We start from the raw sequence: 27,694 nt of genomic DNA, 5'->3' as shown, positions 1-27,694 counted from the left end.
GATATGAAGCCAGCAAAGGACAGCCAGAGGCTCAGGAGGTATGTGGCACCATATGGAGGAAAAGACAGCCTAAGGAAGGCAAACCGGATCTAAAACTGAGAAGAATCAAAACGAAGGACATGAAGGAAACGGGAGGCAGGGGAGAGGGGAGTGGGGGCAGGGGAGGAGTAGTGCACTTTACAACGGCGATTAAACTGGAGGAAGGGGATCTTGTGGCAGAACTAATGGTAAAGATAAAACCAAATAAAAAAGAAAGCAATGAAGCATTGTCTCACGTGACACACAAAGTCCTTAGGAGAAAATCGGGGGATAAAACATGAGGGAAAAGCATCCCACTTGTCTGGAGAAAGGCGTGGCACTGAACACTGAGCCACAAAACGCAAGCACAAGTGAAAAAGAGAGAGAGAAACCCCACTAAGAAAATTCAACTGAAAAAACCAAGCAATATAAAATATACATGTATTTCTTTATTACTGTTCATTTTTTACTATAAAATAAAATAACCTTAATTTGAACATAGGATAATTGTACGACCTACAATTAATGTCACTCCTTATTTCCATCTGTATTTAATAACTGTGTTGTGTAAAGCTTCCAAATGAGGTCATTTGCAATTTCGGTTTCTGAATGATGTATTCTTTCACTGTGAGACAATGGTAGAGTATCATGGACCACATATTCAACTGTTATGACTTCACAACTGTATAACACAGGATTCCCCTGCCAGGAAGAGAGCAACTAGGGTTCATAGCAAGTTTAGCCGTGTGGTAAAAAGAAGTGGTGGTAACAGAATAACTGCCACTTTTACCACTTCACCATAACCCCAGGCGTGGTAATTTGGTGTAAAAACCTCCAGCAAGGCTCAGATTTTGTGGAGGTTTTTGGTTGATTTGCTGCAGGTACAATTACCGCCTGTGGTAAATGCACCAATTTTCGACTGCATAAATAGCGATAAACATTGCCATTCCGCTACTTGTAATCTGAGAGATTTACCGCAATCACGAGTGGCGGAAACAGTAAAAGGTTTTACCGGTAATACGACCGAAAAATGCAATCAGTCCTTTGCTTTTTTATAATGTTGAATATTGCCCTCTGTGTCTCCAGTTTACACTTGCGACAATGTTGGTCCATAAGGGATAACATAGATGTTGCGAACGAGGTGCGGTGCACGGGGCCATAGACAATTTAAAATGATGTATGGGTAGCTTGCAACCATGGTGTCTGTTTCGATTGACGTCAAAGAAAACATGACCTTCGCTCTTCGTGTTTATCAGAGGCCACTCGATACCCGCGGTGGACCATATCTGCGTAGTTGATGGCCGCACATCCATAGTCCTATATAAATGCCACATCATGACCCACTTCAGCTATTTGTCATCAGTACTGGGGTTGTATCAAGGGCACACACATTGTCATGGAAACATCCGCTAACAGAAGCGTCTAGCGGCTTCTAGAAAGTGTGCATTTGATGAGGTTTAAGAAGTAACGCATCACAATGTGCATCAAAATACTGTTATGTGCAATATATATTTTACTCATATTACTTTAAGCGGTCCATGAAACCAATATTGACTTTTATTTTTAAGATAGCTCAGCGGGTTGATCACTCGCTGCTGTGATCTGAGTGTGATCTGCAGGTCCCAGATTCGAATCCCGGCAAGGGTATCTCAGCCTTTCATCCTTCCGAGGTCGATAAATGTGTACCAATTTCGGTTGGGTGATATTGTATGTAAATATGTGCTCTGTAAAGCGCTTTGGAAAAGGCGCTATAAAATAACATAACATTATCATTATTGTCATTGTGTTGTATGTTTCTAATAGCACAGACGAAAATAATTTAACAACCACAACACTTCCCTTATTATTGGTAATCAGAATACATTAGGACACATGGTGGGCTTGTGACATGTACTATTTCGAAGAACATATCAATGCATCTTCATAAGTTCATGCACGTCCCTTTTTAGTTGTGACTATTAGGTGCACCACCTATAAGCCAAAACTAATGCATTAGAGTACAGCTTTGCAGAAATTGCATATGAGGAGGAACACAATGCTTGTAGATGTTGTTTGGTTATTTACCCACCCTTTGACTGCCCATGGTCATGCCACTCCCTATAGCCACTCCCACCCTTTTCCTGCCTCTCCCAGCCCAAAACACATCCTCTTGGGATCTCTTTCAGCTCAGTAAAATCAAGCCTTGCCATCAAACCTTGCACTTGTAATGCCTGCCAGTGTTTTTTTTAAAGCAGTCTTCTGAGAGTTAATGCCTTAATTGGAGCTGTAAACGCACTACTGGTGTATTAAAAATGCCTTAACCACGTCCACATGTGTCCTTCATTGAAGTCCTGGTAAAAACAAGCATTGGCAAAGCCAGCTGTTTTGGCTTTTGCATATGTATTAGGCATTTGTCAGGCACTGCTATTGTATGCCCGGGTACTCTCAGCCTTTTACAGCTGCTACCATCAATGGGCAGATAATACCAGCACGACAGGGCTTTGCAAATGCCTAGCCCATGCCTACACAACAGCCCAAATTGACAGTTGACATTGCCAAAGCTTGTTTGGTACTGTACATACTTGCAGACCCTTTGCATTAAACTGTGCTCTTGATAGTATCGCACAACTTAAGACACACACTTAATTCCCTGCCAAACAATACTGCGTTAACGGGGGATTTGCACGGAGTGCTCGGAGAATGCTAACTCATCATCAACAAAGACCATGCAGCGTCCATGTTGCGTCCTGACCTTTCATGACATACTGCATTCGTCTGTCAATAGCGTTACAGAGGGACATGCACAAAAATCGATTAGGCCGCATAAAAAAGGTTGTGATGTATCTAGGCATTGGAAAAAATCAATTAAGAAAACCAATAAAGGAGACACATGAATCTTTCTTTTAGAAGTCCCCTATGCCTGGACATTCATCCTCTCGACATAGAGCGCTGGCTACTGTTTCTGTGCAGTAGCATTTTAATTGCATTTCTACAAGGATGATGCCTTGGAGCTTCAGTAAAAATCTCTCTTGGGTCCAGCTAAACAGTGACTGTCATTCATTATCACGGGTATTGCAATGCAAATTAGTACCCGGCGAGGGTTGGGGGTGTTGGCCTCCCAGATAATGAAGAGTCTCCAAATGGGGGCATTACCACAGGTAATCCCGTCGTCCGAGTCTCCTCCTAGTGGGAGGCCGCCATCTTCCCCGTGCCGGGATCTCAGGTATGTGCTGCCCCCTGGCCCGCATCACCACGTCCCCATGCCCCCACACCCTTTTTCACATGTTTTCCCCCTTCCATCCCTGCCCCACTTACATTCCATGGCCTGGTCCCTCACGGTTCCCAGCGTGACCCCGCAGCTGCAGCCATGACCGCCATGGAAAGGGAGAAGGGACTATGCACATCTTTCTTTTTTAAACAAAGTTTTAGCATCCGGCACATCGTGCCAGATACATTGCTTAAATGTAACTGCTATGCAAACTCTATAGAAGCACACGTGTACAATAGGTGTGCTCTACAGGCACTCTTTGTGAATTTCAATAGATAAAAAATCCTAAAACAAGTGGCATTTCTAAAATACCTAAATCGAGTACAGTTTCCCTACCATGTTGCAAGTTACAGTTAATTACATGAAAGGAAGCACACATACAACAAGTATTGATTAGCACACAGTTTTCACTTTTTGTCCACTACTTTAAGTGGGATCAAATAGGCAGCGGGTCCAGATGAGCATCATTTGGGGCACAGCGCAAGATGTGCAGGACGTGACATAAGCAGGGTCAGACTGGGACAAGAAATAGGCCCAGTCACCCAAAAAAAGTGGCCCACCTCTCGTCTCCAAAAGTGGTCCACCCCTTGCCTCACGACCCTTGACCTCTGATGACATCACCAAAAGTGATGTAATTTGACCCCACCCCAAAGTGACATCCCGGGAAGCGATGAAACACGACCTTTCACCCCTTGACAAAACAGGAAGTGGCCTCAAATAGCATTGTTCCTAAGTACGCTAAATTACTGTGAATCCAAGCAGAGGTCCAAGGCAAAATTATAATATGATATTGGTTAGCACTTACGCTTAAGCTCTTTTTTTATAGAACAAATATGCATACAATATCACCCAACCTATGTTGGCACTCATTTATGGACCTAACAAAGGATGAAAGGCTTTTTGAAAAAACAAAAAAATCATTTTTTTTTCTTCCAAACCGGCCCAGGCATGGCCAGAAACCAGCCCTCACCCCCAGGGACGATTTCGGCCCAGCCACGGGGCGAAAGGCATAGGGGTCAATCTGACCCTGGGCAGACACGTACATTTATAGTCATTTGTGAAACTTGAAGATGTCAGAAGCCCCCACCTTGCAGGCCACTTTGGGACTTTGTCTATGCACATGCAGTTTTCTCAGTCTTCTGATTTTAAGTCCTTCTCCATTGGCCTGCTTTACAAACGCGTTTTGACAATGGTGCAATCACATTGAAAAACGCTTGATAAGTCAGGCCCTCTGTGCGTGAGCCTTCAAGAAAGTGGTTACAATTGCCCAGTTTTTATATAGCATCCTGTTTGTATAGTGTCCCATGTTTTATGCGTGCCCATTTTTAGCAGATATTAGAACCAGGGCACTAATCGCGTAATTGCTTAAGGCAAGGTTACCTAGTTCAAATACAATTTCGCCTCCCAGAACAATTTTACACCAAATATAATCACAAAATAATCCCTAGGGACGTCATTTCACCAAAATGCCGGGGGGAGCTGGAGTGACATCACATAATCCTTGACCTCTGATGTCACAGGAAGTGATGTCATTTGACCCCACTCCGAAGTGCCATCATGAGAAGCGATAGAGCACGACTGTTTACCCCTTGACAAAACAGAAAGTGGCATCACATGGCATTGTTTCTAAGTACACTATGAAAAATATGGTTACAATATTACTGTAACACGATATACATTTCATACAAGAATGGATCACCCTATGTATCGGCAGGAAAAAACATGCTTTAACTGCAATTTGTGAAAAGCAAAATACATAGTCCGAAATGGATGCTTATTCTACTTTAAATGCTTTTGGGGGGATTTTGTCTGCATTGTGAATTTGGGGTGTTTAAGAACCGACTAAATCAGTGACTCACCCCTGAAGTGTTCCTGAAATAAACCTTTAATGTGTCTGGCAATTATTGTAGAGATTTCCAGAAGGACACATTATTTGTTATTCCTATTCCTTCTTATTTAGGGTCACTGCTCAAAGTCTTACACTTGTGCAACCCCGTTTTTTTTAAGAAGCCCGAACAAGAAAGCAAGCCACTCTAAAAACAAAGATGAGCTTCAATTTGTAAAAAGAAAAAAAAGGGGTAGCAAGGGAGATCACAGGGGTAGGCAAGGGAGACCTCAGGGGTCGCAAGTCCAACCGCTGTCAACCGCTAAATGACATCCCTGGTAATCCTGTCCACTCAAATATGTCAGGCATTGTAAGGTAAGGTAAGAGATCTTACATAGCATCTTTCTGCCAATATGCTACGGGGTCTTATATAGCGCCCTGATGCCATTTATGTTGGCCTCAATGTGCATGGCTTTGTTAAAGACAGTGTGCAGTAACCTGTGGTGTTGATGCGTGCAGGTCGGCAGCACCCGCTACTGTGCCCCAGTATGTGTTCCACTGTCATTTGGGCTGGGGGATAACATGCTGGCGGGAGGCAGCCGTAGGGGCAGTCCATGGGTTAAGAGGGTAGTCAATGAATGATTTGTAGGTGTGTTTGCCAGAGCTCAGCCCTGGCACTTATTTTTGAGCCCTGGCACTTATTGTCTCAGACTCACTTTAATTATGACGTGGTCATAGTGCACCCATCAACCACAATGAGCAGGAGCGTTCTGTAGTGTAACACCAAATATGTCGACACTGTGGGGAGTAGGTATGGGGGTCGCAGCAGTGGTGGGGAACTGCCCACCCGCAGTGTCACAGGAGTGCTAGAAAATATTTGGACCCTGACACTAATATATTTTTACAAATTAAGCACTGATGGTAGTGTAGAAGACAAAAGTCTCCAGAAAATGTTGCCCTTAGGCAACAGTTCCTGGAGGCTTTTGCTCTTTTTGATGATTTGTTGCTGCAATGTGTGTGGCACAATTCATGCCTGGACACGTCCATGCTTTTGCAGACATAACTCTGCTGTATCACTCCCGAACACAGCATATCGTTCGACTGCTAAAAGGGGGCGGGGCATCGAAAATCAAAATATGCAATACAAGGAAAAAGTAAAATAATTCCAACAACAGATAGGATTAGTCGTGGGTCTGCGTTGATACATTTAAACATGCTCTCAAATCGTAGCCCCACGCATATAGGACGATGCAATATAATTGAATCAGGAGTGTGATTTGCAATATATAGCATCATCATTTTACATGTAGCCTTCTTTTAATGTATTTCGCCATATAGAAATATGTTGATCGTGTTTGATTTCCCTATGTAGTGTAAGAGGATTCAATTCAACACTACAGCTAAGTCAATGCCTAGTCTGGGATACTGAATGGAAACCCTTATTAATATATCTTTATGTCCAGTTCATGCGTTCTGGATGACTACCCCTATATAACACCCCTCTCTTGGAATCCCCCTGACCCCTCTGAGCCAAGAAGTAGTTCTGTTTTGCAAGTTTAAAAGGTTTATTTGATAATTTAAACAATAGATATATATATCACACTTTATAATAAATTAATAATTGAATATCACTCTTAATCTGAGCAGTAATCAATAATGGATAGTCCGGCACTAGCACACTTCTTTATAATCAATGATGAGTGGTTATAGGATGGATAAGATAGCAACACTGGTAAATAGGGACAGAAGAATAATATGGTAGAGAATGCTTTATAGGGTTCAAGGAAATGCAAGGTTGAATTAATGAAATGCAGTATAGAAATACTCAATATGACTTCAACAAAACAAGGTAATCACTTTTCTCTGGCAATCCCCTCCCCCCCTTTATGCAATGCAAGGAAATTGAAGGAAAGCACACAGTTCTCAGAAATGCAATCAACTGTAATTCAGTTCACCCCAGCAAGCTTACACTACCGAAGTTGGAAACACAGGCCCAAAATGCTTTTATATGTGCTGGCAATGAAGTGAAAAATATGCTAAAATGCTTTTAATTCCCTCTAGGGGTTCAGGGTGAGTGGTGTCAAGTTAATATTAGCCCAGGCTCACTCTAGCAATGATTCAGGGATGGTTCTTAAGAGGCAAACAAATTTTTAGCAAGGAAAGCAAAAAAAACTGCTGTTTTCACACGTGGAGAAATTTGCAAATCGCGGCAAATTCGCGAGTGCGTTTTTCGCGATTGCAGCAAAACTATAGGGAATGCGGTTCTATGTTCGTTGAAAAGCCAAGATTCTAAGCTTTCAGAAGAAAGTTGAACCAAGTTCCTAGCACAAACGGTTACGGAGTTATGAACGATTTTGTGAAGGTTGTTTTTCGGATTTGAAAAACTTGCAGCTAAAAATGACAAGTGACAGCTTTGCAAATGACAGGTGACAACTTCTAGGAGGCAGTTCTGGTTAGATTAAAATAGATTTAATGATATTATTTTAACTAAGAGATTGGTTCTGCACAGTCCTGCTAGATACTCACAATATATTTAGAAATAGAATGGGCCTCGCCACGGATCTGGTCAGGTTTTAGACTGGACTCTGGTCTGGTCTCAGCACTTCACAGTGATCTGGGTCAGCTCTGCTCTGCTGGTCTGGTCTGGGTCTCTGGTTCTGGATATTGATAGATTTGAAGTCTGGATCTTTCTGCACAGCTTTCTCTAGAGATTGATGGAGGTAAAGTATGGATTTTCCCGGCAGAGCGTCCCGCAGCAAATGGATTTGAAGGTCCCTATCTGTCCTGTCTGTCTGCTTTTATGTGTTTTGAAAATGGGTGGAGAGGCTAGCTTCCTAGGCCCTACCCCTCTCCCCTTGTCATTGGCCACTTTATCCTCTTCCACTTGATTGGGGAATGAAATGAAGTGTCATCATGATGAGGTCTGTTTATGATACAGAGAACCCACCCCTGTCAAATTACACACAATCTATATTTTGACCCAAAAGACATATTTGCACAGGTACACATTTGTTTAAAATTGCATGCACCCATCACATATCAGCTTGCATTCAGAAATGGCAACATATTTCACTTTTTGGTCAAGTTACCAATATCAGATTCTTACTCAAATTTACCCAAATGTATGCAAGGCATGCAGGCATTGATTGATGAAGTATCAGACTTTTCACATGCAGACATTTTAAGTAATACCCTCTTAACTGCTAGTTTGCCCCCAGAACATCACACAAATTGGAGAGTTTGGGCTTGAATTCAAGGTACATTTTTTAAATTAAGGCTCTCAAAGTTATACATTTCTGTCATTTGATTACAAAGAGTTATCAGTGTTTCTGTAAAATATATATTTTGCTTTCAATTCAGTTCTCAGAGTGTTGGAGTCCGCCTCCAAGACTTGGGTGGGTCAGTCACATGTGTCTTCTGGCAGTCAGGCCTTTGTTGACAGGAAACAGTCAAAATCAACATATCCTATTCAATTGCAAGAGCCTATTGTGTGGTCTCCAGGAGGCTCCCAGCCAGTCTGCCTTCTATCAATCAAGAGGTCATGTGAGATTCTAACTCCTGGTGTGAATCTCTAGAGGTGAGAGGGTTTCCCAGGCTTCAGGCCTCTGGGAACAGCAGGTGGCTAATTTTTAAGTAAAATGCAGCCTTTGAAGTCAGCTGAGTCAAATCCCTTTGTCAGCAACTGCACTCAGTTCTCCTGTCAGAGTTTAGACCGCTAGCGCCACCTTGAGGATTTTGTTGGTACTGCATGCAATTTTGGGATCTTTCTTGGATTAATGCATTCTAAACAGGAATGGTTCTTACATGGTAGTAAATCCTTGCTTAACATTGTTTTGATGGGGCTCCTTACAGTAAGATGATTATGTGGAACCCCACAAAAGGGTTGAATCTTTAAAGTGGTCCAATGAGCCACGATTTCAGCAACTTTTTGACATCAGTAACAGTGGATTTTGTTAACAAAGATCTTTCTTTACACTGGTGGGTGGCAAGTTAGGTAACCATTTTGGTGTGTGCACAAACTGCGTGGTTCTCCTGGATTCTGGCGCACTTGTGGGCTTTTTGGCCATCTTGGATTTTCTAAGCCCACAGCACCAAATGTTGCAGCATGATAGTCCAAACGTGGGTCAGGACACCCAACAGTAGTAGCACAGTCTCTTGGCGCTATAGTGGCTTATGTGGGCCAACGCTGCTTTCTTGACTGCTCTTCAATCAGCATACTGGGGCCAGGCACCAGGAGTCAAACAGCAGGAGCGGATCAGCTAGCCAGTGATCTGCAACATTTGGTGATAAAGATGTTTTGGACTACAATTCCCATGAGCCCTTACCACTATAGTCAATGACAAAGGATCATGGTTGTTGCAGTCCAACACATCTGAAGAGCCAACAATTGCAGAACCTTCCCCCCACCCGCCCTTAGAGTCACATGAAAGGGAGGGCTCTGAGGCACACACAACCTGATTGACTTCGGGAAAAAGAGGGACCCGCCGGAGGCCTGTCTTGGTGGTCTTTTGAACGCTTTTTTTCTGGTCTGGGACATTGGCCCACTAAAAGCAACGTTTCCATAATGATCCTTTACACTCTGTAGGTGCTTATCCAGTTCTGTGTTTTTCTTTGCATTCTGGGACTTGTATTCTGAATTTTATAATGTTAAAAGCAGAACTGCAAGTCCCAAATTGCAAAGAAAAAAAAGGACTGGATAAGCACCAGCAGGTTGGAATGGCTCATGTTGGCAACTATGTTAAAGCCCTGGCTTTGTGCATGGTGTGCACCTATGAGAAAATAATGACAACATCTGGTTTTCAGAGATCAGGGGATCTCGAGTTTCTCCATGCGTGAGGAAGCCATTCAGTCCTCTTTGTTTCAAGGTATTTTTGAACTTTTAGTTTTGTCTTTTCCATTTTAAATTTAGGAAAGAAGAATACGAGGCTCGTTGCTTTCTCACACAAGGAAACGGGAAACATGAGAGTTCTGAAATGTTTAATTTCTGTTTCTATTGGTCACTATCCGTAGCATACATGGAAATGGGGGAAGTATGTATTAAAAGAGCGGACGGTCAGGGGATACAAATTATAACACAAATGCCCAACACCACATTCCAACATTCCATTCGGGAGATGCTAGTACAGTCCTGATTTTTCCTTGGCTTTGTGGGACTTTGCTGTCTCGGATTTCCCCATTATAAATTGAGATTACTAGTCTCTGAATGCAAGTTAGAACCAGGAATCAACTAGCAACTCACAAATGGAATGGAGCATGCTATGTACTTTCCATTTTAGCAATTCAGATTTTATTTGTTAAATGTTGCTGCTACTTATCTTAAACCTTGATGAATGTATGAAGTACTAAATGTGTTTTTTGTATTTTCTTCTACCAAATATGTTTTCTTGTCTGTGTTTTTTATGGATACAAATTCTGTAATAGAAATTGAGGGATTACCATAAAAATACCTTTAATTTTTAGTTTTGCCTTTTCGGTGGTGCTAATGTGCCACATATAAGCTCAAACTATTACACTGGAGTCCACTAGGGGAGCATTGGCACACGAGAGACACAAAGATTGTAGATGTTGTTAGGTCATTTACCCACCCCTTGACTGGGTTTGGCTAGGCTAATCCTTATCACCATGCCTACCCACTTCCTGCCCCTTCAAGCCCAAAACACATCCTACTGGGATCTCTTTAAGATAGTGGGCCTCATTAGGACCCTGGCGGTAGCCGTACCCTTATTAAGGGCACAGCTTCCACCCGTAATGATTCTTTTCTGGGGCCCAGAAAAGGGCAATAACTGGGTCATGCCGACCTTGGCGGACCCGCTTATTGCCCTTTTCTGGGCTCCGGAAAAAAACATTCCCCATTCCCATTGAGCCCCAAAGGGCTCAATGGTAATGGGGAGGATGCTAACAACGGACCCGTTAATGACGGGCCCGTTGTTAGCATCCTGGACTGCTAGTGGGACCCTCTAAGGATTCCTGGTCTGACCAGGCGTTCCTTAGCAGGTCCCAGAGCAGGCCTCGTAATAGGACAGCCCGTAATGAATGGTGCCTGTCCCGTACCAGCACCGTTGATTACGTGGCTGCCTGCCCTCTAATGAGGCCCAGTGTTATCAAGCAATAACATCAAACGTCGCCCTCAAAGTGCTTAGCCGTGTTATTTCAAAGCAGTCATCTGAGAGGGAATGGCTTAATTGGAGCTGTAAACATACCACTGGTGTAATACACATGTCTTAACCAGGTCTGCATTAAATCACTTGATTTATAAGCAATATGTATGTACTTCACTAAAGTCCTGTTAAAACCAATCATTAACAATGCCTTTATATGTACCTGTACTCACACCATTTTACAATTGCTATCATTTGGTCAAATAGTACCATTACGACAGTGCCTGGCAAATGCCTTTCACATGCCTACATAAAAGATCAAACTGTTGGCATTGTGAATGATTGTTTAAGGATCAGTGAGCCCACATCACAAAGGCTTCTTCTTTGTGAAAACCTATTTCTGGGTAAGCCTGGACATATTAGGAAGCCATTTTGTGGCGCCTTGCTTTAATACGTATTAAAGAAATAGCAGAAAAAGAGTCCACAATGGAACAATATAGATTGTGCTGCGATATGCTGCGTGAAACAAAAACAGAATCACAATTTTAATTTCCACTTTGGTTAAGCAGCATGCTCCAAGCTCCTTGTTTTATGGTGACTGTTGTGAGGCATCGCACAACCCCAACTAACTACATTGAAGCAGCATGGAAATGGGAAAGAAATGACTGCTGCAAGAAAAACATATGCCCAGGTGCTTTAGGCACAAATAGCAACATTCAAAAGCTGTCACCTGTGAATACATGCACAGTAAGTGAAGAGATATCTTAAAGTCAAAAATACAAATGTAGTACATTTGACCTTCCCTTTAGAAGAAAGTGTGCAAGACAAAATAGCATTGGACTTTTAAAAAAAGGAATGAATACGAGAAAAATAACCTGAGAGAGGAAATGTTCCAACAAATATGCTGGCAAAGTATAAAAAGTGCACACCTTTCAAACCCAGCAATCTGTTGTGAGATATTCCCTGGTAAACAAAATCCCAATACGAAACAAGTGCCTGTGGTCTTGTGGGTAAGTGTCTGCAGTGGGAACATGACAATCTGAGTAAAACCCTGTTATCCAAATACTTGAGAAAGCTTGCCAACCTCATAAAAAGCCAAGAGGTTGCATCCGTCCTCTGAAAAAAAGTTATGCTGTCCATCCACAGTGTCCTTTACTGGTGCGCTGAAATGCAGCCAGAACCAGGGGAAAATAACTGCGCCAGTATCCATGATTGCAAACTCTCGCCACATCATGGGCAAATACTCAAGACTTACTTGCTCTCGCATCATTTCCCCTCCTCACCGCCATGTCTGGCTTTCAACAATACTGTACTTTAAAAGCTTACTTCAAAAGTACACGTACCATTGTGTCACTCAAATATATAAATCCTTATAAAACTATGTTAGGCAAAAAGTGTACAATTGTGGCATTATCTCCCCTTCTTGACTGTGAGACTACAAATACCAGAATGAAATTCAGCAAAAGGCAGAAGAATGGTCTCTGAGTACAAACCTTTCAAGGGCTGACAGTAGCATGGTTCAAAAATAATAACATGGATGCCGTGTGTTATGAGATATTTAAAACTAAGAAAACACACAGCATTCGCGACTGTGAACTGTCTCCTATCCATGCAGTAACCAGAACCGACCTTGCTTAGTTTCAAAGTGAGAAAGGATCTAACCCCTCTAGGCCATGCTTCTCTAAGTGGTCTTGTAATGAGGGCTCATTTTGCAGACAACATGGCCTTCAGGGGATGACCCCTTCCTTGCTTTGAATCTAAGCAGGTTTCTGTCAAGGGTTTTGACCCATGTTGAATTATTAGACGGGGTAGATGTGGGGATGAGCTGTCGCCGCCCATCATTCTATCCCAGAACAAAACGAAATCAATAGACTGGGTGGATGTGGGGATGAGCTGTCGCCGCCCATCATTCCATCCCATAATCAGAAAAACCGCGCGGTTGTGCGCACACCAAAATGGTTGTCTAACCTGCCACCCACCAGTGCCAGCATGATGGACCGGAAGCGCCAGGGGTGAAGGTGGTGTCAAAGGAAAAATAACAGTGTTGTTAGACCAAAAGCGCCTTAAAATCACCTTTGTTTTCCTGAATGCAAGCTCAAAGTGCCTATTTCGAACATTGCAGGATATTCAAAAATCTTACTGAACACCAGCAGACATCTGGCAGAATGAAGTGTTGTGTGCATACAAAATCTGGGAAGATGAAGAGCTCAAAACAATGTTTATAACAAAACTGGCTGAGCTGTGGATGTCAGCAGCTTAATTGAAATTGGATTTAAAACCACTAAAATCGAAATGTTTAAATTAAATGAGTGACCTACTTTTGAGTGTCACATAGTTTGCAACTGTTAAATGTCATGGTTTTGAACTTAGAATCAGCATTCTAGCTGCATATGTAAAAATTGTAAGTTTGATTTAAACTGGGAACAAACAGGACATTTAGCTGAAGCTTGCCTTCAAGAGATTAAACTCTGACCACCAGCTACCCCCGACAGGAGTTGAGACTTGCACAACTGCATTCCCAGGCCTGGCTGCCTCCTGCTGCCCCTGCCAAAAGGAGATCACATGGCCCTGTTGATTGAAAGGGGAGTGGCACCTGGGGACTGCAGGGAACTGAACAATGGGCCTTCTTTGGCTCAGGCAATTGTTAAATTAGGGGGGTCGTAAAATGGCTTCCTCTTGGAAGGAAATGGGAGGGGCAGTGCCTCTGCTAACAAGCTGAGCTTGGGGGAAGTGGACAAACCAGAAACTCCACCATGTGCTTGGGGGAAACCACACCCCTTTGGGCCAGAGTATAATTTTAAAAAAAGATGGATAATTCCTAGTACAGACTTGTCAGAATTATATAAGTAATATCATTATTCTTGTGATTTTTCTGTGCACATTTTAAGAGGTGTTAGGACCCTGTGGTGTATTCTGGGGGGTTGCTAGCAGAAAATAGGGTCTTACTCCAAATGTCTGCATGTTAAAAATCTGACACTTCATCAATTAATGTCCATACTCCTTGCGCACATTTGTGTAATTTTTGGTAAATGTCCGATATTGGTAAACCGACCAAAAAGCGCAAAATGTGGTCATTTCTGAAACCCAGCTCGCAGGAACATGGGGCTTGACCAGAGACCTGTCTTAATTCATCTGTAATATGTACATGTAATGTCAACCACTTCTGTATCTGGGAAATATGTATTTGAATCAAATATAGATTTGTGGGCAAATTGACCAGGGGAGGATCCTCTGACCCATAAACAGACCTCATCATGATGACAATCCATTTCCTTCCCCCAATCATGGGAGAGGGGAGAATTGGGCCAATGACAAGTAGAGAGGGGCAGGCTCAGTTATGCCACGCACGCACCCACTTTCTAAAAACATAAAAGCAGACAGTGCAAGACAGGTAGGAACATTCACTTTCCAATTTCTTGCGGGCCGCTTTGGCGGGAGACTTCAGACTTCACATCCAGAGATCCAGACTTGAAAATACATCAATCTCCAGAACCTGTAGCAGAAATTAACTCCAGAATTTGTAGCAGAGAGGCCTGAATCCACAAGCTGAATCCTCTTCAGCAGGCCTCAAAACCAACCAAACTATTCAACAGCCGGGCGAACTGTTTGAATTTTTGCCAAGAACTTTTGCTAGAACCTGTAGAGGTATCCAGAAAGCAGTGCTGTATCCGGAACCAGAGAGAACCACAAACCAGACCGTTGCGAGCAGAACCGGTGCTTGACAGACCCAGAGAGCAGAGCTGACCCAGATAGCCGGGACTTCAGAACCACCCGCCGGAAGTCCCGTCCAACCTGACCAGACCTTGATGGCTTATTTCAAAAATATAGTGTGAGTACTCAAGGTGCCAAAACCAATTTCTTAGTTTAAAATAATCTAATCCAAACTATTTTAGCCTATTAGAACTGCCTCCTAGAATCGTGTCATTCTGTCATCTTTAAAGCTGAAAACTGTCATCTGCCATTTTGAACTTTTAAATTTCAACTCCGAAAAACTACATTGACTAAATCGGCCGTATCTCCGGAACCGTTTGTGCTAGGAGTGAGTATGAACTGCCATCTTAAAGCTAAGATTCTAGGCTTTCCAACTAACCTAACCTTGCTACTCCTTATAGGGCATCCGTAATTACGCTCAATGCACATGATTAAATTTGCTGCGATTTGACATTTTGCACAATTTCAGCCACGTGTACAAATCAGCAGCTCCTTGCTTTCCTTTGCTAAAATTCGTTTTAACCGGCTAGTTACTCATAGAGCACTGCTAAAGTGAGCCTGAACTAATATAAACTAGATATCACCCACCCTGAACCTCTAGAGGGAATTAAAAGCATTTTTAGCACATTTCTCACTTCATTGTCATCACATTCAAGCATTTTGGGCTTGTGTTTCAAACTTCTACCTGTTTTCCTCTAAGCTTGCTGGGGGGGGGGAACTGAATTTCGTATTGTATTTGATTGCATTCCTGAGAACTGTGTGCTCCTCTTTCCATCTCCTTATATTGCATAAAGGGGGGGAGTGAATTGTCAAGGAAAAGTGATTACATTGTCTTTTGTTGAAGCCATATCAAGTTATTTTCTGTACTGCATTTCATTCATCATTTCGTTTCCTTGAACCATATAAAGCATTCTTTCCCACCTCATTCTTCTGTTCCTATTCATAAGTAACCAAGAACTGTGCTACTGTAGGATTACCTCTTGCCGATTACTGCTCATATTCACAAGTGCACTATCCATTACCAATTTATTTATAGAAGTGTGATATATATATATATATATATATATATATATATATATTGTTTAATTTTTTAAATAAACCTTTTAAATTTGAAAAACAAGCCTACATCTTGTAGGCTTGTTATACAAGGGTTCATCATCCAGATTATAACTTGCCATAAAAATACATAAATAAGGGATTCCCTTGGGCATCCCAGACAAGGCACTGACTTAGTGGGATTGCTTGATTGGAGTCACTTACAGTTCGTCCCAGTTACTGCCGAGATGGGAAACCCACTGCCATTGTAAAAATATCTATTTTGTTTTATTATTGTCTGGGAGACTACACATACCAGAATGAAATTCAGCAAAAGGCAAAAGATTGTCTCTGAAGGCAACACCTTCAAGGACTGATAGTAGCACCGTTTAAAAAAAAAGAATTTGGATGCCCCTTTGGTCGCCCATCCATGCAATAACAGGGACTGACCATGCTTAGCTTCAAATCAGGACTGACCCTGCTCAGCTGCAAAGCAAGGAAAGGCCTGGCCTGTTTCTCTAAGTGGTCTTGTAACATTGGCTCATTTATCGGGCAACGTGGCTTGAGGAGGCTGGCACTTTTCTCACTTTGAAGCTAAACAGTGTCTTCCCTGGTTACTGTGTGGATGGGAGACCTGGCTGGCAATGGTGTCACTGGCCATGGGAAGTGATTTTTCACCCCTGTTGTAACCGTGGTTACTGAACTACACATACTATTGTATTCCTTTTTAATCTGCGAATATCGGGAAAACAGCTGAGAAAAAATGCTTTCCTGTCTGCCCAGGCCCTCACCAAGTACGCCCCTCATCTGTGCCAGCTTCCCCCACTCCCCAGACGGCCTCGTCACCTCCCCTGCCCTCTCCCTTTCCTCCTCACAACACATGCTGTTTCTGTGATGCAGTTTGCTTTGAGATGTCAGCTATTCGAGGCTATAGCCGAGCCTACAGAAAGCTTTGTGTTGCAAACTCAGTCCCTAGATGCCCTCCAACTCCTAAATTTCACCTGGTGCCCTCTAGCCCTCTAGCCACCCGTCCCCCCCACACCCCATCTGATGGCATTTGCATGTTTTTACCTGCAAATAGTGTTTTTTCTTGCATTTCATTTTCTCATATCCTCGGCTATAGCCGCAGTTCTCTCTTGCATTGAGAGAAAAACAAGATGGCAGCTTTTTAATTTCTAAAAACACCTGGCTTTGGGTAAATCCCGAGCTATACCTATCTATTTTTGAGAGGGGGGCACCCCTTTCTCCATCACATATTCAAAATTTACTGCACAGAATAATCCCAAACCAAGCATGGACTGTGAGTCAACGCTTCATGTCCAAGTTGTTTCGGACCTGGTCCAAATCCGTCCAGCGATTTGGGCTGTGCGCTTTGACAAAAATGTACCTTGTTTGTCTATGGGAAAATTAATGGGAAGTAGGCCCCACTTTTTTAAAAACGATTGTTTTGTCTTCTTAATAACATTTTTATATTTGAACAAATCTTTACAAAACTTTGCATGTGAGGGTGGAGGGGTTATTTGCGAGAGTTCTTAAACACTTTTGCCATTTTCAGTAAATCCATTGCTCAAATCAAAGGTTATTAACAAAAGAATTCTGAGGGGTTCCTCTGGGAGTCCGACTCATCTAAACTATATGGTGGCTAGTGCCGTCCTATAATATATATTCAGTAAAAAACTTTAGATAACTGAGAGTTAAGGTGAACAGATTTATCACAACAACACCCTTGAAATGCAGTGGGTGTGGGAATTGATGACCATCTCAAGTTGGTGTTCTCCCTTGATGTCAATATGATGTCATTTTGTATGCCATCGTGAATTACTTCTGTGGTATCAAGTATGTGCTGATGGACTTTGCAACGGGCGGATGCTGATTTAAGATGGTATCACTTCCCAAGCCCGCTGAATTTTAAGTGGTTTATTGCCATAAATCAGTTTGTATTAACTCTCTCTTAACTAAACGTTTTTCAATGAATTTCAAAGGCTTTGTTATGCTATAGTTGCCTTGGGGCCCGCCGGCCTTCATCCGTGCTTATTCTACAGGTTGGACCAATGATTTTAAAAGATGGAAGACCACCTGAGTGGGACGATATCCCCAGACCTGAGTCCAGAGCCTGGCGGGCCTAGAGAGCCCACCTACACATTACTGATGATGATCAACGAGGCTGAAGCATGTCTGAGGATGCTTGTGGTCTCATGCAGAAGGACTGTGACCAAGCACTTTGGGCGGGATATCCTCTTTTGGGGTTGAAAACAAGCCTGATTTGCACATGACCTTTCCATTTTCTGTAATGGCCTGGGAGGCTGAATAACGATGGTCTGGAAGGTTGCCCAGAGTTTTACCAAAGGTATAGATTAATTCTAAACCTTCCAGCCATCACCTTCTTTGTTTTGCTAGCACATCGACAATACAGGAACCGCCTTCCACTTGCCCCATAATAGGCCTGGGGCAGAAACCGTGTAGCTCGCAGATTGACCTCCGGGGACCGGGAACATATCTTTCCTGGAGGAACCTATGGGGGTGGTAATTACCACGCACTAGAATGAATGGCAGAGGATGGGATATAGGTCGCATTTAGTCAGAACATCGAGGGTAGGAAACGTATTGCCACTAACTAACCGTACTAAAAACTCACCCTTCGGCATGCACCTTCTCAAAATCTGAACTAAACACAACCAAATATCTACAGCACCACAAACCGCATGCACTTCATAACACCCTGACAATGACACAAACCATACACAATCGCACCCGACTACAAATGATGCCTAGCAACCGAAAAAACGCACCTACGCTCAGTGACCAGTCTCTCTGAACTGAAGCTGCCAACAGCACATCAAAACTCTATCTATTTTCGCGCTCAGCCCTACTAACTAACCCTGCCACCTTCCTTCCATTACAGATCCGCCATAGTGCCAAGAGATGACACAGGTGGCAATAGTGGACGGTACAAGAACCTTTAACATAACATAACATAACTCTGGAGCTATATTGGGGAGAAATGTAAATGATGTATGCAGGTAATGATGAGTGGCCTGACCACAGATGTATCCCGATTGATCTGGTAATATTATGTTGGCCATGAATGGCTAAATTCACCTAGCCAAGAGGTTTGCAAACATTTTATTATTTGCATTGAGCATGGACAGGGACCTATAGGAAGCACAGAACTCATTAACCATCTCCGATTACAATGAAACACATGTGTATGATACTTGAGATTGATTCTTAACCTTCAAGCCATCACCTCTTTTGTTTTGCTAGCATGCTGTTAACACGTATGGGACTATAGCCGGTCTGATAGCACAGTAAGTAGAGCGCTCGCTTTGACATCTGTGCAGGATCTGCCAACACAGGTTTGAATCCCAGCAGGGCCAAACTCAGCCTGTCAACCTTCTGTGGTCAATAAATGAGCATCACACACTGCAGTGTGGGTAATAATAAGCAGTGCTCAGATGCCTGAGGGTTTGCAGTGCTATATAATTGCTAAATTATTATTGTTATTGAGTTGAGGTTTAGGGGTAATGATAGCAGAAAAGTGTCACTCCATCTTTTGCCAATGCTTTACCGGTAGCCAATTCGCCATTTGCCTCCTTTCTCTCTTCTGGGATCTTCCCAAAGTCTCCATGTGACCGTCCTCCAGCCACTGCATTGCTGCAGTATCAACATATTCAGGAGTCACACTCTAAGTACTAGTGGTGCTGATGTATATACTTCTTGGTATAACATCTCAAAGCACTCACTTGATTGACCCAGAATCAGTCAGCAATGTCCCATCAGGGTGCCCCATTGTAACTATGGGGTCACAACCAAATTCCCGTTTTAGGAGCAATACAAAGAACCCTCCCTGTCTCCCTAAATCTAACTTCCTGAGTACTCACTACCACGGCCCTTCTTCCTACTAAACTACTCCAACTCCAGTTAATAAACACTTCCCTAACTACCCGAGTCTTCTTTCAGTCAACAACATGAAACAATTGGCTCGTGCATCTCTGAAAGCTACCTAAACTCTAGCTATGTGTGCCCCTGTATTGCCCTTGTAAAATGTTCCTCTGATATTTTAAATGGTCGCATTCCGGGAATACAGTTTAATTAGTCATTAAATTAGAATTTTAGTTCTGTATTTTGCTTCTGAACTGCCATTAACTTCTTGAAGGGCTAAGTCTGGTGACCGGCAGAGCTACCAGAAAGTGAGTCAAGAGATCTGTGTTGTATAATCATTTGACAGCAAAAAATGTGAAAGCTGTATAGTACACATTTGGTGATTATATTGTCAGGCACATGATTTCCATGACTTGTATTAATTCGAAGAGCTTCATTGTGTCAAGCCTACTCTTTGAAACAGATTAAATAAGTAACACAATTTAGCACAGTATCCTCCTCTGGGCTTACAATATAATAGCAAACCTTAGTTCTTTCTTTGCAATGCCGATAAATGCATTTTTGGATGTGGGATTGCCGTTGTCACTGTCCTGAGCAGAATATCCAGAAACTTGAAAAGATGCCCAGCTGTGGTCTTCCCTTTCAGTCTCAGTACCTGGGTTTTTAAGGGAACAGTCTGCTGGAGAAAAACAAAATTGAATAACACAATCAAATATGTGCAGAAATGAAAGTGTATAATTAATTCTATGGCTGATGTTTCCACTTATGCATGTGAGACTAAGTACACATGATAGTAGCAATGTAGCTTATTTTGCTATCTGCTGATGAACACAGGCTTCATTGCCATTTTGCCAAATGCTCAGATCTATCATTCGACGAGGATCAATATGTATGAGTTCTTAGAATTAAGAGACAACAAGGGAACATCCACGATCAAGTGCACAAAGGAAGGGACGTGACACAAGAGCGCCGCTTGATGTTTCAATTCGCTGAAAGTATTCTCTTGAACTAAATGATAGATGTCATTTTATCCTGCTGATACTTCCATTACCGTGAAGAAATGCAACACAAACAGCCCTTCAAATTAACATGTGGGAATGAAAGCTGGCAGCTTACCCTGGACAGATAGGGAAAGGAGAATTCTATTGGCTGTCTAAGTAAATACCTCTTGAAATGCCCCTGATATATGTGTGTATGCATCCGGGCTATATGAAGCCGCCAATAGTGACTATGGGCCTCATTCCGAGTATGGCGGTAAGGGATAGCGGCCACCGGTAACGAGACCGGTGGCGGTGATCCCTTACCGCCATACTCCGAGTTCCCTTTGCGCCCTCGCCCTTAACGCCTGCATTGAGCAAGTGTTAAAGTCGAGCGGGCAAAGGGGCCTCCAAGCCAATAACGGTGACCGTAATGAACGGTCACCGTTATTTGCATCTTCCCCATTCCCATTGAGCCCTATGGGGGCTCATTTGGGAATGGGGAAGAGCCTTGGTGAATGGGGAATTACCGCCCCGCCAACCTTGGAATGGAGCGGTAATTCCGCCATCCACCAAGGCGCTGCTGGTCCGGGTACGGTGTCAACCAAGGCGTTAATAGCGCCATTGGTTAGCGCCGTACTCGGAATGAGGCCCATGAATGTATCGGCAAGTTGGACAGTTTACACCCCCAGCCTCCCAAAGCACCCATAAAGAAAATGAAAAACGGACTTATATTGACACATATACGAATTATGTGAAAGCCCGGCCCCTCTAATAGGAGACAGATTCCTGTGGAAGGACTGTGTGCCTGGCATACATAGATCTGCCCCGACTGAAATGTCTTCAAAGCACTTTAAAGAATACAGCACTGATTGGAAGGCTTCAGTGCTTTCTATAGTGGCTGGCACTGTTTTCTTTTTGCAATATACAGATGACCAACTTACCTGCTTTGGTCATAACGTTGCTTGCACTGAACAATCCAAAATCATTACATGTCTCTGTAAGGTCTAGGCCACCTTACTGCAGCACACTTTTTAGAGGTTGGTACTTGCGTTTGCCCCTCAAACTGTTGCTATGTCTCCTCTTGCGCCCTGCCTGCAAGTCATTGGAAGAATAGCAGGCCAGGGCTCCTCTCCCTTTCCTACCTCCCTGTCCCTTCTCAGACGCCGAACCTCTTTTTTGGTTGTCATTTTCCCTCACCGTGGAAATGATCTTGGCCGCCATCCCGCCACTGGAAGTGTTCCTTTGCTTGTACACAAGCTCTCACCCCTCTCCTCCTCACCCTTTTCCTTCTGCTTTTTGTCACAGGGGATAACCCGTGACCTCTGTATTTGTTTAATCTTTCACAGGGAACACCCTTTTGGAAACTCTTTGAGGCAATTGTAGATCAAACTGTGGGAACATTGTTTGGCTCATGAGGGAATTTCGTGCCTGTATGAATCCTATTTCACAGTTATTTTTTTCAATAAGAAAGCAATTTTATCATTATGAACTCATATTTTAGCTTTGTGGGTTTATTGATATTGATATTTTATTTCTATCGCGCTCGTACACAAGTGTTTCAGAGCGTGACAAGGCAAGGGAGGGGAACAGGGGAGAACAAAACAGCGATCTTACTAGGCCCAGTGGCATTGAGAACGCGCAAGTGCGTGGGAGTGTGGGAGGGGAAAAGTGCATGGAAGGGGGGAGAAGTGGAAAGTGCGAAGCAAAGGAGAAACAGATAAACAACAATAAATAAATAATAAAGGCAACAAACAGTGGAAGTGCAGCTAGCAATTTGCAAGTGCTAGGTTTAAGGCAGCAGACAGGGTAGGTCTGATAAGTGCTGGAAGAAAAAGGGGGGGCTGTATGGGTACAGATACAGACCCCAGTGCAAGAGGTGGCCTGGAGGCAATGCAGGAGGGTGGCAGGGTGAGCAGGTACCTGGGCCCGGAGGACAGAGGGTGGCCGGGTGCACTGTGCCAAGGGAGAACAGATCAATAGAGGAGAGGGGGAGCAAAGGCAGAAGAAAAGAGGAAGGTCTTGAGGTGCTTCCGGAACTGGAGATGGTTCTCCTCAAGTTTTAGAGTGGCAGCGAGCCTGTCGCAGAGGGAGGGCCCAGCCAAAGACAGAGATCTACCCCCAGCTTGTTTCTTTGAAAAACAACTGACCCTGAGGGAGTTAGAGGTAGAGAAGCAAAGAGCTCGAGAGGGGAGGTACTTGTTTTATGTTTTATTTCATTTTTAATTTTTTGGATTTGTAGAGCGTGCTAAAGCCCAAAGGCATAGAAGCGCTCTTGCATGAGATTGTAAGAAGGCTTGGCTCAGGATTAGATTGAACGTGCAGCCCAACCATAGGAATTTCTTTAGTTACATATACAAGTGATTTAATGGGAAAGCATAGCTCATACGTACAATGTACGTTTAACCTAACAGTGAATAAGGTAAAATACATTCATAGGTGTTTACAAGTTTAGAGTATCATACAGTCAGTGAGGGTTTCATAATAGATAGTAATAACGTGCATCCTAAATAGGGCCAGAGGTTAGGAGACAGCACAAGAAGTACTATGTTACATAAATAGCATAGTTTTTATCGCTTTTTGAGGAAGGCTATGTGCAAATCAATCCTCCTAATGTGGGGGGGTAGAGTGTTCCAATGGGTCGTGGCCATGGTAGGGAAGCTAGTACCTCCTGCGTGAACTCTCCGGGTCTTAGGAATGGCAATTCTGTTGGTGTAGGCCGATCTGGTGGGTCTGACTGAGATTGGCTTGGCTATTCTTTGAACCAGGTTGGGGGGTGCCAGGTTATGGACACATTAATGTGCAAGGGCAAGGGTTTTAAAGACAATCTGCTCTTTAACAGGGAGCAAGTGAACCTGCTTCCTGGTCTCAGTGTTATGGTCCCGCTTGGAGATACCGGTGGCAGCCCTAAGGGCATTGTTTTGTACCATTTGGAGTTTGGAGATATGTTTGCCAGAAGTCCATACATAGAGGGCACTGCAGTAGTCCAATCTAGATCCAATTATTGCTCTTGCAATGGTGAGGCAGTTCTGTTCAGGCAGAAAGGGTCTGGCTGCATTGAACAGTTTGGAATGGTATGCTGAGTTGGAGGCAATGGCATTGACCTGTCTGTTCATAGTGAGGTTAGAGTCCAAATAGACACCCACGGTCTTGACAGCCTGGGATACAGTCATCGGTATGCTGTCAATCATGAAGGCGCTGTATTGTTTGTCCAATTTTCTAAGGGTGGCAGGGGATCCAATTAGCAGAAGTTTGGTTTTCTCGCCATTGAGGCACAACCAGTTTTCTTCCATTCAGGTTTGGATAGTTGAGTATATGGAATTGAAGGTGTTCATGTCGGACATGTAATCACTAGTAAGGGGGGGATAAGCACCTGCGTTTCATCAGCATAATTGGTGTCTGGGATGTCCAGCGCATCCAGAATGTTGAATAGTGGCCTCATAAATAGGTTGTATAGGGTATGCGAGACGAAGGAGCCTTGTGGGACTGTGCATTTTCTGTCATTTGGATGGGAACAGGCTGAGCCAGAGAAGACTTTCATAACCCTTTCCTGAAGAAACAAGTTGATCCAAGCACAGGCCTTCGAGGAGAAGTTTGCCGTAGAGGAGAGATGGTGGTAGAGTTTCTTATGATCCACCAGGTCAAACGCTGTGGATAAATCAAGGAGCAGAAGGAGCACAGGTTTGCCTGCATCTCTAAGGTCGTCCATTTATTCTTTAAGGTCTAACAATGCAGTTTCAGTACTGTGTCCTGGGCGGAAACCAGACTGCCGGAGGCTGAGAAGAAGGTTTGCAGATAAGCTGCCTTGTCCAGGATTTTTAATAAAAAGGGGACAGTAGTTATAGGTCTGTAGTTCCCTAGGACCATTGGGTCAAGGGTAGGTTTGTTAAGGAGAGGGCATACCCAAGCTTCCTTAAGACCAGTTGGGACATGGCCAGACTGGAAGGATGCATTAATGAAGGCTGTGAGGAAAGGGGCCAGGGTAGGGGCACAGTCTTTGATGAGCTGAGCCAGACAGCCTTCCCCTTTACAGTAGGATGGTTTAATGGATTTAAGGAGGGCAATGACTTCTGGTTCACTCATTTCCTTGAAGTCAAATTGCGGGGATTCACCAGATTCAGTTTCAGCAAACGTGCTACTGTGTAGGTTAGCTATTTGGTGGCTGAGTGCCTGTTGATGAGCGAGGATTTTGATTTGTGGAGAGCTGCAGAGAGGGAGCTTGGCCTTTTCTCCTGGCCTTCACTCTTTGGCTTTGCCTGCCGGTGCTCCTCCCCTCCATTTAAGGCAGGAGGGGAGGGACAAACGGGGTCGAGGAGCCAATGGGATCTTGCTGGGCAATCTTGTTTGTTTCTTGTTACTATAGTAACTACGGCAGCGGCCATCTTAGAAGCTAGTGTGGCCTTGTGGCCTGCTGCAGACGCGGCAGCGTTCCTCGAGCACTCCATTGCTCCTGCAACCATCGGATCAGCTGAGCAATAATCAGCTGGTGTTCCCATCGCAGTGCAGCTTTGCCTTTTCTCCTGGCCTTCGCTCCTTGGCTTAATCTACATTTTATGTTTTGTCAAATATTATATATCTCTCTTTGTATTTAGTCTATTCGCTCACAAGGAACTTTTCGCTCATACATCATTTATCACCCGTAAATTAGAGGAATAGAAAAAAATGAAAGAAAAACACATGAACATTTAAAATACATACTTAGAAAAAAATCCAAGTCATTTCATTTTAAATTGACCGTTAAAATCCCTTTAGCCACAATAATTTTCAGCATAACTAATTCATAAAACAAATCAGTATAAAGAGCAGTACAATGTCAAACTAACAATACAAGTCTGGATTTTCCTAATACACCCTATGCACCCTGGCCAATATTAGTCTTAGGCTCCTCTGGGAATAACTCTTCTAAAAAGCGCAGGGCCGCCAATCTCCACCTATTCATTTTTCAGTAAAAATGCATTGCCAAATGAAACTTGATGACAATAATTTAAAATCTTTAACCAAATGATTAAAATGCAATGAAGGCCGAGAAGAAAAAAACGGGCATTCGGGCAGCAAATGATAAATTATTTCAACAATACCCTCAGCGTGGCAATACCTGCAAGTCTCCAAGCTGCGATCAATCTCCTCCCTTCCTCCCACTATTTCCTTTGTAGGGAAGAGGTTCAAACGCATATGTAGACATTGGGCCTCATTACGAGGTAGGGATTTAACGTTACCGGTAATGGAATACTGTTATCGTTAAATCCCCATGCCAATTACGACCTGGATCACCGCTATTAGCGGCACCGCTAAGTACAGTGCCACTAATAGCGGCCAGTCCGCGTGCGCGCGACCCTCCATCCCGTAAATAACGCCATGCCGCTAATAGCACACCATCACAAGCCAAGCCGACATGCCAATAGCGGCATGGTAAAGCCCCCAAAACCCCTTACCGCCATGGCGCTAATACCGGCATCGCGAACCACCCGTTAAGAGATATGAGCAGTGTTCCCACCTGCCACAGGTGGACACAATCAGCACAGGTGGAGGCAATGGAGACTGTGGCAGCACAAAAGGAGCACACCACACCCCTTCCCACACCAAGATGGTCCCAATACTAGCAGCATTACATGGGCTGGAGGACATGATTGCAGTGCAGCAACAGCAGGCAGCACAGAGGAGACGCAGGAGGATTAGGAGGAGGGCAAGACAGGCACAGCAAGCACCACCACGGCACCTAGTCATACCACAGAGGCAGCCACCAATCCCCAGCATCAGAGCCAGTCCATTTAACCTAACCCCTGAGCAGATACACACCCTGTACCGTCTGGACCGGGATACCATCACCGGCATCGTGGACATGATACATGATGACATTGTGAGCCTCATAGACATCAGAACTGCCATCCCCCGTCTACTGAAGGTGCTGACCGTGCTCCACTTCCTGGCCACAGGCACCTACCAGCATACAGTGGGGCACATGCATGGCATCTCACAACCAGTATTCTCACGCACGCTGAACCAGGTACTCGATGCTCTCCTGAGGCATGCACCTGAACACATATTCATGCCACGGACTGCCCTGGAGATTGCAAACACCAAAGTTGGCTTCTATTCACCGGCAGGCATCCCAAGTTGCATTGGGGCCATCGACTGTACCCATGTGGAATTAGTGGTCCCACAACACAATGAAGTAGTCTACCGAAACAGGAAGCAATTCCACTCCATCAATGTCCAAATGGTATGTGACGCCAACAAGATAATCACACATTGTTGTGCCCGATTTCCCGGATCAACCCATGATTCCATGGTCCTGCGGAACTCAACCATCCCACGCTACATGGAGCGACAAGCCGGACAACGTTCGTGGCTACTTGGTGAGTAGCAGGGCAAGCACATGGCAGTGTGATTGGGGGGTGGGGGGAGATACATACTCCAACTGGATGGATTGGGGGGGAGATACATACTCCAACTGGGTGTGATTGGGGGGGGAGATACATACTCCAACTGGGTGTGATTGGGGGGAGAGATACATACTCCAACTGGGTGTGATTGGGGGGAGAGATACATACTCCAACTGGGTGTGATTGGGGGGGGGAGAGATACATACTCCAACTAGGTGTGATTGGGGGGGAGATACATACTCCAACTGGGTGTGATTGGGGGGGAGAGATACATACTCCAACTGGGTGTGATTGGGGGGGAAGAGATACATACTCCAACTGGGTGTGATTGGGGGGGGAGATACATACTCCAACTGGGTGTGATTGGGGGGGGATACATATTCCAACTGGGTGTGATTGGGGGGGGAGAGATACATACTCCAACTGGGTGTGATTGGGGGGGGAGAGATACATACTCAAAATGGGTGTAGCTTGTCGTCCGCAGGACAAATTCACATACAGATGTACGCCAATGTCCA

This window comes from Ambystoma mexicanum, chromosome 11 (assembly GCF_040938575.1).
Source record: "Ambystoma mexicanum isolate Mex_15411 chromosome 11, UKY_AmexF1_1, whole genome shotgun sequence".
In the NCBI taxonomy this organism is placed as follows: domain Eukaryota; kingdom Metazoa; phylum Chordata; class Amphibia; order Caudata; family Ambystomatidae; genus Ambystoma; species Ambystoma mexicanum.
This window is presented reverse-complemented; position numbering follows the sequence as displayed.